The following is a 21335-nucleotide window of genomic DNA, read 5'->3' on the forward strand; positions in this document are numbered from 1 at the left end:
TAATAAATATGTATATATGTTATATATGACTTACAAATCCAGTAGCATCTAGGCTAGGTCACCATCAGTTCTTTCAGCTCGCACCACCGAGTGTAAGATGGTCTAATATTTATCCGTGTCCGGCACATATATATCACTTTCTCTTTTTCTTTTCTTCGCCTCCTCAGACAATACCTTCTTGTTTTTTTCAGCTGGCTTGGCCATGGCGTTGGTTTACAAAAAATCCAAGTACCTGCTGGCTAAATCCACCGACGAATAAACGCGTCGTAAAGCAGGTCGCACTAGACTTCTTTACGTCAGGTATGTAGCTACCCGCTCTGAGAAGTTACGCAGTGCGGTTTCTGCCGGCGCGACCCCCCTCAGGCTGCAGAGGCGTCACCATACATCCTATTAACCGTTATTCTACCACTTAACTGAGTTTAGAAATATTATTTTAAGGTCGAAAAACTACCTAGTGTTGCTTTAACCTGTAAAAGTGCCCTGTCAAGTTTTCTTGTTATGTTTACATATAGTGTTTGGCGTTGTGGGTACGTTTAAGATCTTTGAATTTGTGATGAATGCATTTATTTTCTTGACTTCAGAGCTGCTTTTTAAACATATTTTAAATTTTACAAGTCTTGTTCATGTTTACATCCATGTTTGCCAGAGCAGCACAAAAAACAGCTGTAGGATTTATGTCACATTTTATAATCAATTAATGCATTATTTTTATTACGTTATTTCAAAACATTGCTCCATTGCGCTACTAATGGTCAAATGTTGTAGATCAACAGTCTGCTAGTTGATTATTAATCTGTGCTGAATGAATGGGAATCAATGGCAGCCAGGAAATGTGAAAAAATGCATTTAAAATTCATGATGACATTGATTGCAAATTTGTTACTTAACCGCAAGTTTTAAGTTAGTTGTAATGGGGTGAGAACAACCTAAATCAACAGTCTGCTCCTTTAAGTTGCCAAATTTTCACTCCTTGTAGACTGAAAAGTGCCCGTAATGTGTGCCAAATATAAAAGCGATGGGATGCTTTTTTCCATCACAGTAAATCAGGGTCATAAAACGTATTATATTTTTGCTGTTATGATACTGAAAGTCACTTGTATTTAATAGCAGAGAAAAAGAATGTTTTTAATCCAGGTCGTTACTGTCCAGTGAAGCATTACAGTGATATAAAACACATCTGCAGTGACATGGACATGTGTATCTTCAATATTATGGCCTTGAACTCGTCAAACTCGTCATGTTTCCCAGCGATTGTGAGCCTGCTATGTTTCTGACAGTCCTGACATGGAGGCATCATACGAACGTGGGTTAAACCTGCCACCCTGTCTGGTCTGGTATTTGAGGAGGCTAGTACAGCTGAGTCAGTCAGCAAGAAGGACTTAAGATGAGTAGCCTCTGAAGAAAGTACCATCTTACATCTGCCTTGTCTCACATCGCTCTCATTTTTCTCCATCCTTCATCCTTTTGTATCGCGGTTGCCATTCGTTTGGAACGCCTCGGGATCGTCTTTTCCATTCCCAGACAGCTGGAGCGAGTTACTGGCTGTTTGGCCATCGGGCCAGCGGGGGGAGGCGCAGATGGTTCAATTCTCATGTCACCCCGTCTGCTTGGCAGAGACGTCGGGGAGCAAGTGGAGGAGGATTTACTCACACACACACTGAACATATATATACATACACATACAGATGCACACACAAATAGGATCCAGTGCATACACAGTCACGCATGTATGTGTGGGGAGCTTTCACACACATTTTTTCCATTTACATTGGAGACTTTTACTCGACACTCTCGTCCACAGACACTTATACAGAGTGAGGCAGTAGAATAAGCTTCAGTTCAACACACTCACATAAGGAATACAAATACATGCACAAAAATAGAAAGGTATGAATGTGAACAGAGTGTACACAAACCACACAAATGTATTCTTTTCAGCAGTGTTGTAAAAAGTACCCAAAAGTCATACTTGAGTAAAAGATAGTACTTTAGTAAAGGTGAGAGTCAACCACACAAATGGTACTTGAGTAAAAGTCTTTTTCAAGTATCCCATGTTTAGTATTAAAAGTAATTTTCTGGTAATAAATGTACTCAAGTATCAAAAGTAAAAGTAAATTATACATATATTTACATGTATGACCGATTATCAGATTCTATATTCAGTATTTTTTTATTATTGGAATCAGTGTTATTTTCATCAGATTACCGATAAAATGAATAAATAAATTCAAAAGTGTGCTGACTGGTAATTAGTAAATAAAGTTATCAAATAAATGTAGTGGATCTGTCAAAGTACAATGACTTCAAAATTGTACTTTAGTACAATACCTGAGTATATGTACTTAGTCACATTACATCACTGCTTTTCAGAGTGAAAAAGTTACAGAAACACAAAGGACATACACAAATATTGTGTTGGTGATTTAAATCGTGCTGGTGGTCTAAAAAGGAATTTAACAATATAAACACAATATACAGCTTCCTGTGGAGCAACAAAGGCTTCATACTATATTTTCACTTATGCAGAAGTAATCCCCAAGAAGAGTTACGCTTTAAAGATGTTTTTGTTGATTTATTTATTTTGGCTTTTAGGACAGCTTGGAGTTAATTCGGGTCGCTCCCAACTTGAAATGGTAATTTTCAATGGGCTGGTAAATTCGCTGGTAATTTGTGGCTCGTGTGATTTAAAGCAGCTACAAGGAACTTAAATTTTTTGGTGATTCTGACGCCCCCTGTGAACAAAAACAGTACGAGTGCCACAGCCTCCTGTGGTATAAAGATCGTTATCTGAAAGACAGAAGAAACATTTCATTATACTACTTTTGTTTTTAAAATCATAGCTGTTTGCGTCATGCCTAGTGTTGAGGCAGTGCATCTCTTTGTGGCTATGTACAGTTATACATCCTACTAGTGCTGGGCGATATGGACAACATTTTATATCTTGATATAGCTAATTTTATATCCCAATAACGAAATATAACACGCACCAAATCTTCTTGGGGGTCTACTTCTGTATCCGCGTCTGATGTAACGTTACTTGTAGAGGTGGGTGCAATTCATCGATGTGGCGATGCATCGCGATGCTTCACGTGACGATTCGGCATCGATTAATTAACGTCGATGCTTTGCTAGGTCCGCGCATTTAGACAGAAGGCGGCAAATTGGCGGTCTGTTTTGGTCCGCCAATTTGACGCCTCTGAGGGTACACTTACTGCCGCCTCCATTGCTATCTAAATCCGAGGTGTCAATATGCCGGCAATTGCGGGACATGGGCGGAGGTGTCGATAACGTGCACTGTTGTGCGACCCGCAGCCGGGAGTCTTAAAACCAGGAAACAGCTGATCACAGCAGTCAGTTCATCACTTCATCCGCGGATGTCAAGATGAGCAACTGGAAAGCCGCTGAGATCCGGGAGATGCTACCGTCTCCTCGGTCTCTGTAGCTGACAGCTAGCGGACACAACCAAACAGCTAGTAGCTGCTGTCAGCTTGTTGTGTAGCGGCAAGCTACGAACGGTCGCTACTTTCAAATTAAAAGCCCCCCGCTAAGAACCCAGTTCTAAAATCCAATGGGGTGCAATGTAAAGCTCTTATTTTGAAGACAACTTTGTTGTCACTGATCACTGCCCAACTTCGTGCTTCACGCCACGTCACGTCACATGTTCACGCCTCATTAAATCCAGGGCTTGACTGTTTTCAGTGTTTTCCGCCAATAGAGGGGGCTCTCCTGCAAGTGGAGCTTTCCCTGGTCAAAGTTAAGTAGGTCAAAGTGCAAATGTTTACATAGTCATAAAATAAAATATTTTGTGTCTTTGAAAAATACAAGTCAGATGTTCAAAAAACCTTGTTATTTACTTTATGAGTGTAGTTTTAGAGGAACTGAGTTAATTGATTTATTTATTTACAAATATAGCCACAGATGAAGACAAAATCAATCTTGTATGGAAAAAAGCATTAAAAATTGCAATAATCGAAGAATCCTGGCCAATAATCGAATCGAAGCTCCCATAATCATAATCGAATCGAATCGTGAGGTACCCTTGTTGGAACACCCCTAGTTACTTGTAACGTTATTTTCGTCTTCCATTGCGCTCTCCTCCGTCTCCGCCATGCTGCTTTGCCTCTGTTTACTCCCGGGCGACCGGTGCCATAAACGAGTCCTTGCGGGTGATGTAAAAATGCTACCACAAAGCACTATGATATATATCGTAATATCGCACAGCTCTACATCCTACCTGGATAAGTTATAATCAGACCAGGTGACAGGCATTAAGAATCACTATAATAACCTCACAGAAATAGCCAATGTTCTCGCTGATGGTCTCATTTGCTTATGTAGGTCAAAAATATAAAAACGATTGATTAATCTCTCAACTTTAATTGACAGGCAGCAGCAAAAAAAATACTTGACTATGGGCTCACGCTAGGGCTTGATTAATCGATGGACTTAAATCGTAACAAAAATAAACATATAGAAATAAAAAATATCCATCACATTTTCCCAGATGCTGGAGCAGGCAGATGTTTGGCATTTTTTGCATGATAAATGATTTAAATGGTTCTGAAAGTAGTTGCCAATTAATGTTCTCTCAATAAACTATTTGCCTTATCACTCTCTCAGTGCCCCTAAAAGCAATAACCTCCTGCTTCCAACACAACTTAGCAGTGAGTCATGCACACATCCCTGAAACCTATTAATATTTACCTAATTAGAAGCATATTTTTCACATTAAATCAACGGTGACCGTGCCTCGCACCACATTTGCACTTTATTCAAAACATACTTCTGGAAGTGATGTGACTGCTTGGGAGGATGCTTTTGGAAAAACACCAAAGTTACTTTGGAGAGAAAAAGAGTTTTGGTTGAACTGATGTTCTTTTGATTTTTTATTTTAGTTTGTTTTCATTAAATGGTCCGTGTTACAGTTGGAGGACAGTTCGGTTCAATAATTGTTTGCTGAATGTTTTAAGGTTTGTTGTCATACCTAATTTTGGTAGAAGGGCTATCTGCATTCCTGCGGTGGACGACTCGGTCATCGCGCTCATCGAGGCACCTCGCCTGTTGTGGTGGAGACCACTGTTCGTGTGTGTGTGTGTGTGTGTGTGTGTGTGTTAGCATTGCAGACACAGTAGGTGGGAGGTATCTGTGGCAAAAAGACCCCGCTGACAGCTGCAGACAGGTGGGAAACCTTACAATAATAATACACGGGAGTTAAGGGAAGGGTGTGAGACAGAGAGGGCATATATGTACATGCTCTATATGCATGTGTATTCATCAGTCAGTGAGTCAAGTCATTTGGTCCGAATCTCAAGTAAGTCCCAAGTTATTTTTTCTTAGGGATGCCAAGTCCCTTTACTGCCAAAGAGTCTGTAGTCTCACCTGCAGTTTTCAACCTTAATCAAGAGAAAAGACAAGGTATCAGTAGTAAAATAAAGTATGGCAATGAATTGTATTTGTATTATAACTGATAATCAGTGAAATAAATGTAATCAAACAAAGAACAAATAATTTTATTAAAGCTTATTTATTTCTTAATGTCTTCGATAAAATATTATTCCCTCCCCATCACTTTTAAACAGTTAATACTAGGGGTGGCTTGATACGATACTCAGGATCGGTATCGGTCCGATATTGGTCAAAATTTCAGGATCGACCATCGAAAAAAACAACTATAGCCCGTCCGATCCGATACCTAAGCCCAAATGCTCAACTTCGCTCAACTACATGCCGTAAGACACTATCGCAACAGCAGTGGCGCGACGTGCGACGTGCTGTTGCGCGGCGTGCCGTAAACAGAGATGCAGCCGCTGCAACATGTGTAAACAGAACGTCGTGAGTGACAACCTAGCGATTTTATCATGTCAGCTGTGTGGAATTACTTTGCACACAAGCAGGGTTTCCCCCAGTGTATTATAAGCCTGGCAGGCCACCAGGTCTTACTCCCCACCCCCGCCAGGCTAAGCATCGTTTATTTTATTTTTTTTAATCAGTTTTTGCGCTCCATCAACACATGATCAGGTGTCTTTTTCATCACCTGACAACGTCACAACTTCGTCGCGCATAAAATCTGTAAGACCTCGTGTTACATAAATGTCTTATAATAACACATGATAATGAAAATATTTTCAAATTTCCAGTCAACTTTTAACATTGATCTTAAAGCCTTATGGAATCACTCCTTCTAAATTATACTACTCCATTAATGAATCTGTTACCTATAGGGCCCTGCCATCAGTCAATGGTCAGGGTCAGGCCCCTGACACAAAAAAACAAGCTTGGGCACCGGTGGGCCGCTGGTGGGCCACCCTACCACCGGGCTTAACAAGTTTTCTGGGGGAAACCCTGGATTTTATTTCTTCCTTTAGGGGAGCAGAATATTTGTTGCACAGTTTGAACATGGTGTTTTTAGATGTCCATATTAAGCAAAGTACGTCTATACAAATTATATGTATTTTTCACATGAACAGGAGAAAAGACGGTATCGGATTGATATCGGTATCGGCAGATACTCTAAGTTGCAATATCGGTATCGGTATCGGACATGAAAAAGTTGCATCAAGCTATCCCTATCAAATACTGAGAGCCATACTTTTTTATTTTTTTTAACATCAAATGAACACAGACAAGTCATTGGAGTATTTGTGTCTCAAGACAAGTCCAGAGACTTTAACATCCAAGTCGAGCCTCAAGTCATTTATTTGTCAAGTCAAGTTACGAGTCATCAAAACAGTGACTTGAGTCAACTCAAGACAAGACTGGCTACTCATTGCGAGACCTAAGTCTATTGTTTATTTATTTATTTCGGGCATGTCAGTTAGATCAATCATCATCACACATCATCTTAGTTTAAATCATACAATACACATGGCCGAAAGGGAAAGCGGGAGAAGCAAAAGCTTATCTAGTCCCGCCCCCGTTACCCACAGAATACAATATTTTCATCATACTATTTTTCTTATGACATTTTGACATAACATGATTCAACAGCAGGTAGCAATCAGAGCTGCAATCTAGCTCTAGACAGTCAAACAGACTACGTGTGTGTCTGCACATGTCCATATTAGTCCGTCATGAGTGAACAACAGTTTCGACTTGTTGCCTGGCATGTCACAAAGTCACAAAGTGGTCCAATCGACAGAGATCATTTCAGTGATTTGATTATTAGGCACACGACTCTCCACTTTTCCCATCCATCCAGGATGTAGCCGGCCAGGAAGGTCCCGTCAAATATGATGTGTTAATATATATGTATATGTATAATATATGTAGAGTCCTTGGCTGTGTTTGGTGAACAGAGCAACAGCTAACGGCGTTAAACACACATCAGGACTGAGAGTTTCAGATCAGAGGAGCATAAAACATTACATTACAAAGGGAACTGCATGGATTTAACAATTAAAACATGCAAACAGCCTCATGCGTTCTTATAAAGGCTGCTCGGTGGCGCATGAAGCCAAAAAAAGCTTGACTTATTCTTGTGACTCTTCTAGACTTGGACCGAATGGCCACAATTTTGCTCAAAAAAAATGCAGCCACCGTTTTACAGACGCTTTCTTTCACAATGTAAGCTTAAGTCTATTTGGGCCCCAGTGCTTCACGTGACGTTGTATTTACACAGTTTGGCCACTACAAAAGTTGGCTTCAAAGACTGGCACTCTTCCTGGGCCTTTGAGGATTACAGTTAAATGTGACCACGCAAGGTTTTTCTTCTTTGAGTTTGAATGGCGGTTGCCAAACCAGCATGTAGATGCATTACTGCCACCTACTGGAATGGAGTGTAGCAGTAGGTTGGCAAAAAAAACAAAAAATACAAAATTCAAATTGATTTGTTTGAGCATGGTTTCTTTCGTGGCAGATTTCCCAATGTATTATTGTGTTTTCCGTCAATCAATACTAATATTAATTACCTGTTGCAATCTATCAGTACATGTTTGACAGTTGTTTACAGTAAACAAATGTACTGTTTCTGTTACATTATTGTATACTGCCTGACATACACTTAAGGAGAATTTCAGTTCAACTTTTAATTAACTAACAGTTTCTTTAATTTATGAATCTCAGTTCCCCGTCTTAAGGCGTGGTGGGTTTTCCTGCTCTAAAAAAAGTGCTGAAACTTAAAATAACTTTATTAGTTTGGTGTTGTTTTGTGTCCTGTAAGGGTCTTAAAGTTTCCTAGGCGATGTGAATAAAATTCCAGGGGACACACTGAATTCCTGTAATTGTTTTGTGCATTCAATTTGCCTCATGTATGGATATTGAATATCAGGACATTAGAGCCGTAACAACTTTCAAAGCCGCTGCTGGTCAAAGCGTAACACATGCATGTGTTTCATCCGTACACCCTGCTGCTGAAGAATCTTCACCTGTGCACCGACACAGTTCATCTTCTCATCTTACCCTTTCATTACAGGGCTGCCAGCCGGGTACTAAAGCATTAACCAGCCTGCTGCTGCACACTGAAAACACCACATGCAGAAACAGTAACTCAATCATACCAACATGAGTCACATTGAAAGTGAAGTGTAAAGTGAGAGGTATTCCTCAGAAGTGGCTTTTTTGTTATCTGGAACCCTGAATCTGCTTCACAAATGTGTGTGCAGGACATCCATAACAGAGCTGTCCTTCACTGGGGTTTTTATGGTGAGATAAAAGAAAACCAGGAAGGTTATCTCCAGCTCAGCTGACATTCCAAGTCAGAGGATGGTGTTGACTGCAGCCCGCTAATTGAAGACACATTTGAGAGATGTCTCGCTGTGTGCCAAATGGACTTTCACTGAACTGGGAATCCTGGTGCAAGAGGGACCTCCAGTGGCCGGATGAGTCATGAAGAAATGCACTGCTGACTGTGTGAAATACAGCAAACACTTAAAACTGAGTGGAGTTCAAACACAGACATATATCTAACTCCTCAGCTGCTCTGACTTTAATTATAGAAGTGTAAATACATTTCAGGATGGTTAAAGTTCATTGACAGTTTATGAGACTTTGACATGTGGATTATAAAGTGAAGCATAAGTGAATTCTTGCATTTCAATTAATGGATTAATGGCTACAACACTGCACTAATACTGGTGAAAAGGTGATCCGTCTTATGTTGCACAAACTCAATTTTAGAGAGGAACTTGAAATAAAAGCATTCAATTAGACGGGATTCAACTTTTCTGTATTGTCAGCAACACATTCTTATACCTGAACGACTGAATCAGTTGATTCTCCACTCGCACGCCACCAAAAATGCTTGACTTTTCACAGTTTGCTTTGTATATGGTGTGTATAGTTTACAGTTCATTTTTGTATATCATGTTTTTATCATTTAGATAATCACATAGGTGTTTCTCACTAGCGAGGTTAGCCTGTCAGCTAGCCTAGCACCCTTCTCTCTAATTTCTGATTTGAATCCCTTTTCCAGCTTTGAGGTTGGAGCTTCACTGCTCGCTTCCACAAGATGGTGTACATCATTCACAAAGAGCCATACTGTAGCGACCTAACGTTAGTGTGAGGATAGCTTACGTGTCAGTAAACTACTGACAATATATACATAACTACATTGTGCAAATGGAGAACTGTCATTGACTCCCAAAACAACATGACTGTTTCTGGTATACCATCAACAGGTGCACCACATCATGCACAGCCATCGTGCACTCGCAATTTGGTTAGATTTAGGAAAACTTACTAAATTTTGTTTTATATGTGCCTTTATAACGCATGTAACTTAAGTTACATTATGTTCATGATGTTACTTAACTACATCACAAAGTAAAAATAAGCAAATAAGTCAGAAAAATAAGTGGTGGTTGAGTTTTGGTTTCACACCGACATGAACAGCAGTCTCCTGAATGAATATCCTGTGCTTGTTTAACCCAACCATCTACCCCAACCTCCTCTGTGTATGGACTTTCTCATTATTTATATTTCTTCTCCTAAAGTCCTCCTTTGCAGCTGTAATAATTATAATAGTCTCTAGAGGTCACCATCTAATAAGAAGTGGGTCATAATAAGCTGCATTTACAGTCAATATATGGTTGGTTTTGCTATGATGACAGGCTAATTTGCACAGTTACTGTACACAACAGCATAACAGAAGAGAAGAGATAACGGAAATAAACCATGTGACGGGAGAGGTCAAGAAGCTACACGTTCGTACAATAGACTCAAGATGCTGATTCTCACAGCTCAAGTAGCCACGTGATATACTTTCAGGTCAAGTGATCACATCATCCTTTGTGTTTGAGTCATCAGGAATTTATTTCCTCCGTGGCAACAAAATAATGCTTCACGATCCGTCAGAAACCCCCGCAGGTTAAACTCCCCTAATGAAACACTTTCAGGGATTGCTAACTTCTAACAGACACACTGTAAACATGGATACATGAAATCTACAAACAACCTGTAATGCAATACTCTGTGGGAGCCGGTGTGAGGCTACACCAGTACTCTCTCGTTCAGAAAAAACATCTGATCTTGTTAACATGTAAAATATAATTGATAACTCATACTCATCCCTACAGTTGATCTTCTTTCAACTTAAGAAAAAAGGTTAAAAAAAAAACTACACTAGTACAGAAAATATGATTTAACAAAATACAGCAGACATTTATTTATATTTTAGAAAAAAAGATCATCCTGAATGTGAAATAAGATAATGAATTAGTCATCATGAAATAAAAGTGATTGTTCCTTTTTTAGATAATTTACTGATAGCATCTGTTTCTGAACAAATGCTTTCCTCTGATTCATGACACGTTTAGAAATGCGTGGCTGTGAGCGATCTGACTGAGCTTTTAAATGCCTGGCTTTTCCCAAGCTTTCATCGTGGCTACACATGCTGAGGGAAAGCGTCCTGATTTAAAGAGTATTGACAAGGCTTTCTTCCACACACAACATGATATATGCCCACCAGGAGCCAGGCAGCAGCAGCTCGACGGATGTTTTTTACGGCCAAACGGAGAAAAGGCAAAGAAAGACATCCCTCCTTCAGTACAGATATCTGACAAAACAAAACCCTCTGACATTCCTCTGAGGATCATTCACAGCTCTCTCTCTTCTTGTTTGCCGAGGTGCCAAAAGACAAGCTGAATTTCTGAGGTGAAGAGAAGATTAAAAAAAAAGAAAAGAAAAGAAACAGAGGAACAATCCTGCCCTGGCACACAAAAAGCACTTCAGGTCTGAGAGAAAATGGACTGCAGATGTTGCTGCCAAAACCTGAAGAGGAAATGTTTACAATCTGGTGCACCTTGTACACCAAATTGGTGCCAGCAGCTCGGCCTCGTATCTTGGTGAAACATCGAGGGAGAAAATCAACAGTTAAAAAAACCTCCAAACACAGACATGAAGCAATAATGCTGTCAAAAACAAAGTCTGAAGGCAAAGTCTAACATCAAGATTCAGGTTTTTTAAACCTCTTAAAAGACAATATGTTTGTTGACTTGTCTGCCTCTTGTGTCCATACATAATAATTATAAAGCTGAGGCCAGCAGCTGGTTAGCTTAGCTTAGTTTAGCTCAAACTGTAAACAGCAAGCCTGACTCTGTCCAAAGTAAGTGTTGAGCGAGTACACCATTATCTGCATTTGTTCAGTCAGCAAAATCATCGGTGTCGATACCAGGAATAGGCAGGGCTTAAAACTATATTCACATGGCAGTAATTTTCTTCCGTCACGCTCCGGGTGGGCTGGGATAATGTCATGCTGCTCTGTTCCAGGTTGCAAGTCGTATAAACGTAGATAATCGAGACAAGATCATAGATAGTGATGGATGATAAAAAATCCGGAGGCACATCCGGCGATATTTCAAGGTTAAACAACATATTCAATAACTTGTTAGCTGATGGTAGCATTCAACAACTTCCTAGCTAACATTACAGTTTGATTACATCCTGTTTGTTTGACTCCCAGGTTTAGACAAATGTCTCTGACGTGTGTTGATATTTCTGAATTAATTTACACCTTTCCTAATCTTATAGCTTCAAAATAGTATCATATCAAACAGCAACAGCTGTTGTCTAATGGAAGCTAATCGGTTAACAAACCTGTGGTTTCACCTTGAATTATGGTCCGATGTCCCTACTGAATAAACTGTCTGTTGTCTGTACAGTTGCTGATCAATCAGTAACATGGAAATGGTCTCAGTTTGTCAGATTCCCTACGTTTATACGATGTGCACCCGAGAACACAGCAGTACGACATTTGATTTCGTACTGCTGCTTTTCAATTGGTTTGATTTTCTCATTTCTTGGCAAAAACATTCTATTAGCCAATGTGTAAAAAATGTCTATGCATATGTAAGAATCATCCAATCCATGATGCGAACTGAAGTTTAACTTTCACCCTCTTTTGCACAATTTATGCATCTCTGGGTTTATAGAAAATCTTTCTGTCGCTTCATGAGTGAGATCATGCAAAGTGGTTTTGATGGCTGAAAATCAAGTTAAGGTTACAGCTTTCACCTCCATCAATTGGGTCATCCTGGAAATCTTCTTTAGAGCAATTTATCAAACTTTAGCAAAGAACACTGGCAATATTGACAATCTAATAACAATGAGAAACAGCCATCATAATATCGTTCACGCAGCTCTGCCAGTGTAAACACTCCACAGAGTGGAAAGTATATTTCTCGACATAAAGCACATCTGTCTTCCAGACCATTGATATTAGGCTTCATACGACAGTAAAGGGAGGCTTTACCTCCCAGCCGGCTGACGCTGGAACGACCTTGTCGCTGTGCTTCACCTGTGCACTCGATGGTGCGGACGGCTGAGGCTGCCGCCACACACACACTCACCTTTCAGTCACCCCATGGACTGTAAAATAAGCTGCCGCCACATGCCAACCAGGGGTCAATGGTGTGTCAACATCTTACCACTGTCAGGCAAGAAAACACACATGCACACAGGTTTGTGTTACTACAGCTTGGAGGGCCTTTATTGTCATTCCCCTAAACCTCAAACTGTTTCCCTCCAGCTCCACATGCTAAACCACAACTTTCACCTTAAACTAAACCCAAGTCTGAACCCATAAACGCTCCTTAAAGAAGCGAAGAGCAGCCAAATCGACCTCACTGGAGAATGAAAACTCACACTCAGATGGTGCTTACATCAATCACTGTGTGAAGAGAGCCTATTTAATCTATACAAAAGAGGAGGCTACATGCCAGGAAGCAGTGGATTGGTTAGCATACATACAGTGACACTGACTGCTCTTTAGAGAAGCTCAGCATTGTCAAATATTTTTAAAGTCTTAAAAGAGACAGACTTTGGTGTTTGGATGGGTCTTCTGTTCTCCTGATAGTATCTAATATCTACCTAATTTTATGACAACACAGTTACAGTCAGGAAGCAGGAAGCCAGGACCGTAGATGAAAACAACATGCATGCTGTACAGCTCATCCTCATCAAAATCCCCCAAAAACCCATATAGGTTGAGACGAGAGACGAGCCGAGTGTGTGTGTGTGTGTGTGTGTGTGTGTGTGTGTGTGTGTGGAAAGGAGTTATTTGGTGTAGGCTATTACTCTCTTGCAATTTAACACGAATTAGTTTCCACATCCTAACATGATATCTAGTCATAGCGACATCAGGCTACAGCCTCTACAAATACCATAAGCTCTAACTAGCGATGGTAGGCTACAGTACGTTGAATTAGCTAACATCAATGTTTACGTTAGCTTGTGTCGGCGATACTTGGTGAGCTGGTGTTAACAACTGGATGCTTTCGGGTTAGGCTGATTCTTTCTCTGTCTTTTAGTTTTTAGTTTCTTGGCTCTCCGCCATCGCGCCCACTCAATTCTGAACGTAGTGGTGTGTGTCCGCAATAACGGTCCGTGTGGAAAAATTATCCCTGAGCTAAGCAGGCCACATAACACGGGTGATAGGAATTAAACAAAGCCTCGAGGCAGAGAATCTGCTTCGACCATTTTTTGTAATCGAATTATATGAGTTACTCGAGTAATCGTTTCAGCTCTAACGGTGAGTTCCTTAAACTTGCGTCATTAAAGGTTCAGTGAAGTCCGCCATGTGGCACCACCATGTCTCTACAGGAGCCTACAATGGACAAACCAGACAACATTTTTAGTGGCCAACAGAGGGCGAGGCAATGGGTATTCAGTTGGTTTCAATCTGAAACCTCATTGCTGGATGCCACTCATTTCTGCCCAATGGACCCTTAACTTAATTAACCCAAACCACAATGTTTCCTAAACCTAACCAAGTAGTTTTCTTGCCATAACCTAACCAAACTGCGACCATATGACAAAGGTCTGATGCGCTCGTTGTTGACTGCAATGGTCATGATGTTTTGTGAGTTACTGACAGTCAACCTAGTCGGTTGTTTAGGTATGAGGATATGTTGTGCTATAAATAAACACGCTCGACTTACATATATAACTTAAATCCCTCTTGTAGTGAATGAGTAAAAATAAAAATAAAGGACAGCACTCCCATGAAACTGTTTATTCTTGCCACACAGAAGTTTGGGGCAAGACGTCCTTCTTCAGCGTGTTCTGGTAAATTCACATGTTGTGTATGTATGTATGTATGTTGTACTATACAATGGTAACATGCAAAAGAGAAAATTATTTCTGGTCACATTACCTCAAGTAAAGTCGGTTTCGTTTTATAGCCCAGTGTTACAAAAACACATTTTGCCTCAGGGTCTTACAATCTGTACGATAGAGGAAAGGAAAAACTCCTCATTAAAACCCCTTTAACAGGGAAAAGTGGAAAAGCCAACCACTGATTCACATTAGCTTTTAAAAGGTGCACCCTTTAAAAGTGACTACCATTATGCACTTGCAAGAAAGAAAATATCTAGTCGACAGATAGGACAAAGAAAACAAGTTCCTCTATTACTGCAACAAAATGTGCAGCAAACATGTTTGACATTTCATTGGAACATGAATTAAGGCTTCAATATATAGCTTTTTGCATTCATGAAACTTTGAGATATATTTTTAATAATAGTGAACGTGTGGAACTTTAAAAAATGCACTTTAAAAGCTCTGACTCTGAAACAAAGCGCACGTCACAAACTCCAAATATCTGCTGTGTTTGCTTTATTGCTGCCCGAGTACAAAGTAAAGAAACTGCAGCTCTTTAGCAAACTGCCAGGTTTGCATTTTCACTCAGCAATTCATTTTGTTTACGGTGAGGATTCTTTTAAATGTGATCTCAATGTTTCTCTAAGGTAAGATTAGTTTTGTGTTTACATACAGCGCCGTGCCGACGCATCACGGGCGTTAGCAGCTCAGATTGTCTGCCGCCAAACAAGGTCCTCTCAAAATCCTGACACCTAACCCTTGTGTGTGTTTACTCACGCCACTGTTAAACATTTACATACCCATCCAAACAGTGTCAGAGGGAAAACCGCATCATGCCGCTCTGTTTTACATTAGCATGCGGCCGAGCAGTTCGCCTCTTCCTTCGAGAGGGAGGAAGAGTCCCAAAACATCCATAGTAATCAATCTGATGTAACCAAACAGCAGTATACACCGAGGACATGGGAGTAAACAACTTTTAACTCAGCTGGATTGAAGTCTCACGTCCACAAGGAGCGAATAAGACGTGACTCCATGTTTCACTAACATTTTGTCTTTTGGTTTAAACCCTGAACCACAAACAACATCTCGGGGTTTGTTTTGTGAGCAGAGACAGAGGGATTTTTCTCGAAATGGGCTCCAGCTCTCATAAATGTTTAATGAACGCGTTCTATTCACAATAATTGAACCTTTTCCAAACCCATGTGGTGCTATTTATAATCCATTTAAGCTGCGTACTGTACATAGTTGCACCACATAATCTGTGTTTGTACAAGCAAGTGCACAGACAAAAGTCACACGTGGAAACACAAGCCTCCTGGTCTCCATTTTAACAAGTCTCACTTTTTTAATGGGTATATCCTGGTGTTAAATATCTGTAATGTGTTTTCCCTGGCTGTGACGACCACTGGACATAAACATGCTATTCTTGCTCTGCCTATAATTGTTCTATTAATAACACCTATAATGTCTGAGTCTCGTTCTGCATGGTCGGGTGCAACAGTATTTATTGTGTGCAAACGCGACCTGTTTCCAGCTGCCACACGTTGTTAATCTCTGGCTACACCTCTGCCATTCACAGCCCATTTAGGTCAGACTCCTTTAGCGCTTGGCAGTCAGAGGGCAAGCTGCTGCTGCTGCTGCCACTGGTGTCCCTCGTGATCGGGGGCGCCGCCGCAAATCTGGGGCCAAACCTTTCTGACAAGACGTGGCGGCTAGTCCTACAGCATCACCTTGCCTCCGTTACCTCTGAACCCTCAACCTCGATCCAATGCTTTAAAGTATTACACCACCCTCAAATACATGTACACATTCCTTTCTTGTGTTGTTCGTGCTCTTTCAGGGGCAAAGGTGCATGGACCACCTGGAGTGGCTCTTGATAGTTCAAGAACTCAGACCTGGACCCGGCCTGTGATCCCAACTAGGAAATACCAAATTTCTAAACCTCCGCCCGATATCAGAAGTTATATTTTTGCTTCATTTCATCCATTTCTGAGAGTTAGCTCACTACTAAATCCATTTCTCAATTTTCTTGAGGTAGTAAATTCAGGTGCAGTTACTCTTTTTTACAATATCAGGTGATCTGATTGTTCATTACAAGTGTCCAACTCAAGAGAAACTTCTTCCACTTTCTCACATAAGTGCCAACATTAGGCTGTACAAAAGGAGGAGATTTGACGTTTAATTAATCTTAAATTCATAGGTCACAGTAAAATACATAACAAAAAGTAGTCAATTTGCAGCATCTCAAATTTACATTACAAAAGGGAAAGGGCTTGTGTGAAGTGGGGTGAAATGTGGAAGCATAGTCTTCTTGTTAGGACCTTTTTCATCCATTTAAAGTTTCGAGTGATCCACGTCAGGCCAGTTTGTTCACACATGCTCACCTCCGCCTCTGGGTTAGGTTGATGGGTACCGCAATTGTAGTACAATTATGTCAGTACAGTTCCAGAAGAACAAAAATGTTGTGGATTTTAAATTTCTGATTGAGTTCTCAGCTCATCAAATGCTGCCACTTTTTTAGATGGCAGTTGTCGCAGTTTACGAGCCCAGAGCGGCAATATTAGACGTGTTGGGAATGAGTCTCAAAAATCACCTATTTTACAAAAAGGAGGTTTCAAGGGGATCTAGTTTCATGGAAAATAAACTGATGTTTAAGGAAAAAAGTGTTATTGTGACCTTGAATCTGACCAGAGACCTGACCCTCAAGGGCAAACCTTACTCACCTTGACAATCTTCAAAATACTGGATTTTAAAAAATGGTTTGGTCTGACACAGCACTTCAGTCTGTGTACAGATAACATGGATTTCAACTTTTGAATTGCAGGCAGTACATAGGCTAATCCTTACAATTAAGTTCTGTCCAAATACCACACGTATAAAATGTCAAATCACATAAACCGTAGTCAAGCTCAGGGTGGGAAGCTGAAATGTTGTACTCCTGTGTCCCATTTTTTAAATCGTATAAACGGAAGAAATCTGAAAAACTGTGAACATGGATAGAGAAATTCCTGAGGAAACCCATCAGCTAAAGTCAGCATTCAACCACTTCCTAGCTAACATTACCGTATATGAGCGTTGATGGACTTTCGTCCCAGGAGAATGGTGTTTGTGTCACATTTAAAAACCAGAACGTTAAAATAACCTACGCTGTAACATGTCCGTAAGTTACCAGAAAGAATGTGTTTAATTTGCATCGCATACGTAACGTTCCTCTTTTCCTAAAACCTAATCTGCCGTCAACAAAAGTTAATGGAAGCATCTTCATTTCCTTTCCTCATTCATTGTGTTCATGTCTTTCAAATGAGCAGGTATTGTTGTTAGACGATATTTGCACCTTCATGACCCATCGAACCATTTCTAAATCCTCAAATTACCCCACAGGTTTATGTTTAATAGGTGTGTGACCCAAGGTGTAAATGAACAAAACATGGAGTGTGCTTTCATGCAAAGTCAGCTTCATTGCGAGTACACTCCCACCTTAATATCTGGGATTAACTTAGTTGTTCGCCCTCATTATCGCACAGGGAGAGTTAATGGAATTCATTGTTTTGGTAGACAACATGTCTGAACCAACCCTCCGGCAGAAAAACTTTACAAGAGCAAGTGGAAAGTATTTGAAAAACTTTTTAAAGGCTTTGCCTAACCATAAAACAAATTTATTTCATGTGTCTCACTGTATTGATTATCACTTTAAAGTTAATGCAATTTAACATGACTTATTATAAAAGGTAGAGACACTGGATTATAAACGCAACATACAGGACACCTGAGACCAGAATCTGCATCCTGAATCCCCTCTGGTTCGAACTTTTAAAACTTTTGATTGAGGGTAGGAAAAAGGTTGTGGTTTTCTTAAATATTTATTAAGTCAGTGCATCCTGTTTTTCATGTTTCAAGTCCATGTTGAATATCTCAGTATTTTATAAAAACCACAATCTTTTCCTGACCTTGAAGCGCCTAAAAAAAGACCATAAAACATTAATCATACTTTAGTTGCCAGGAGTTGATACCAGAGCTCTTTTAGATCCAGAAGTATCGAGTTTTGGTTAATACTGAAGGAAAACAAATTAAATGTGTTGACAGTGAATGTTCTGCCTCTACTTTCACTTTGGACATGGTTTGTTTCGATGTGAAAAAGCAGTCACTAGTACTTTTTCAACCATGTGGCGCGAAAGTGCGCAGGATTTTGTTTTGATTCAATGCACCAGTCAATAAGTCCTGTGTGCGAGAACTTTGTTGTAATTGTTACGAGTAATGTTAAAGCAGATCTGTTGTGCTTTTTCTTTTTTTGTCCTCTCCTTCAGTGTTGTTTTATGTTCTTGAAGATCTCGTAAGTTAAAAAGGTCAAAGTCTGCACCAACAGAAGCTCCTCTCTCCCACAGAAAGCACTGCCCCTGAAACGCCTCGTCAGTAGTCCCGCCTTTAATTCTGTGCCTTTGTGACATCACGCTACATCACCATGTTACACATTTGCATAATTTATGCATAGCTAGTTTGGCATTGATTTAGCACAGCTGCTCTGTTGTTGTTAGTGGTGCTGGGTCAGGCATGTGTGAGCTGACCAATCAGAGGAGACAGGAGCTAAAACAGAGCGTTTCCGACAGAGGGGGAAATACAGTGCTGCAGCACTGGACAGCATGAGAAAACTGATGTGTTTTTTCAGCATTAAAGCATTTAAACCTATTCTAGTAGTAACACAAAATAAAATTATGAACCTGAAAATCAGCATAATATGTCTCCTTTTAATAAATCTACCATCTTGGACATTTAAATTGGCAGCAAACATTCCAAAATGGTCCTGCAATGTTTTATATCACCATAACTTACAGTAAATATATATACCTTAAAAGATCAATCAACACACCTTGTAGTCAAGTATTTTGTAATGAATATAAATAAGATGCTTTAAAGGAGAAGACACAGGAGGTGAGCAACACCTACAGCCTGAGACAAATGATGATTTTGTTAACGAACACTATGACAAAATATGTTTGTCAACAACGAATGACACAGACAAGAGGCACACGAGACGGCACTGACATGTCTATATCAACATACAAAAGCAGCGTTCAGATATTATGCGCCACATATTTGGAACAAACTTCCAGAAAACTGCAGGTCTGCTCCGACTCTCACCTCTTTTAAATCAAGGCTGAAACCCTTTCTGTTTGCCACTGCCTTTCACTGAAGCAATTTTAAGGCTTTGAACTGCAAATGTTTTGTTTTAATGTATTTTAAATGCTGTTAATGTAATTTTTCCATTTCAGCCTACTTTCCTATTTCTCAACCTGTTTAAAAATGCTTTTAATGTAATGTTTATGCGCCTGTAAAGCACTTTGAGTTGCCTTGTGTCTGAATTGTGCTATACAGATAAACTTGCCTTGCCTTGCCTTACAATATTGTTGACAATAAAAGACAAGGTTAAAAAAATTAAAACTCCAACTCTCTCTGTATTGTTGTTGACGAATCATTACCAACAGAGAAATCCCGTTCCAATCTTTCATTTCCAAATTTGACCCCTTCCCCTCATTTTCAAGTGAACAACCCTTCAGGACTATCATGTCTTCAGTTGACATTGATGGCATTTACGTTACAACCGGACATTCCAACCTGCCGTCTTCAGCTGTGGTGGTTTCTCTCGCGTTACTGTGATAATCCTGGTATTATCTAATGGAGATAGAAAAGCATGGACACTCGCAATTCGTTGAAAACTTCAGACTATCGATCAAGTCATCAAATAAAAAATAAATGCTGCTTTGTTACTGGACACTAACGTCGGCGGTGCTTTATAGGCTCACATTAGCCACCTGTGCTTTTTAGGCGTCATATACTATCAAGGGGGGGTAATGCTACTTGTAAATAAGCCCTGAGTTCTTTAAATCACTTAAATTTCCTACTAATAATGAATAATAAGATAATGTATATTTCTCTTGTGCTAATACACTCTTTAAATTGTATTAAATAATAATAAATCACCAGACTGAAATGCGTTTTGAAAAATAATGAACTTCTTATTTACTTTTACACATCTCAACAACTTCAGATGTCACAGCAATATTTCCTTTCAACTGCAACACACAATGTAACCAAGTTCAAGTTACCTTAATCCACATGCACATTGAACTCAGTGGGCCCACACTCATTCACTACACACCTAAGCCCACATATAATAACATAAAATATAGAAACCCCCATTGCAGGCCTGATGCGAAGCTTGGCAGCAGTGCGGCCCAAAACTTATGGCCGATTCACTCAACTGAGCAAAATAAAAGTGTGGTACCTGATTCCAGTATTATAGTTCCAGTCTGCAGGTTTACCAGTCTCCCAGTCTCTGGTGAACAAAAGGGCAGGTGGGTGTCCTCAGCGGCCGTGGAGTCTGCAGCTTTTACCAGCCCCTCGGTCTTGGTTACGAACAAGATGGCACGCAGGTGTCCAGCGACAGCGTCGTCTTCTCCAGAGAAGTGCAATGAACACTGAGCGTTAAGTTATACTGTAGTGTCAGCTCAAAGCAGTCTCTGATAAATCTTCAGGGTTTCCACGCCAGAAACGATGAACTAAGGCCTTAAGTTAGTTGTTAGCTGGGTTAGCTAAACAGTGGCTAAGAGTCCATTCACTTTGCCAATGAATGCTAACATATACTCGGTATGCTAATGAGCTAACAAACACGTGAAGCTAATGCACACAGGTGAACAACTGTACGACACACTTCGAGTATAAATATCTTAAGCTGCTCACAGAATCATGTAGCATGAGTATCTTGACACGGACTTGTACAAGAGACGTCAACTACAAGCTAGTTGCAT

Source organism: Pagrus pagrus, assembly GCF_965226575.1.
Source record: "Pagrus pagrus genome assembly, chromosome: 5".
NCBI classification, from domain to species: Eukaryota; Metazoa; Chordata; class Actinopteri; order Spariformes; family Sparidae; genus Pagrus; species Pagrus pagrus.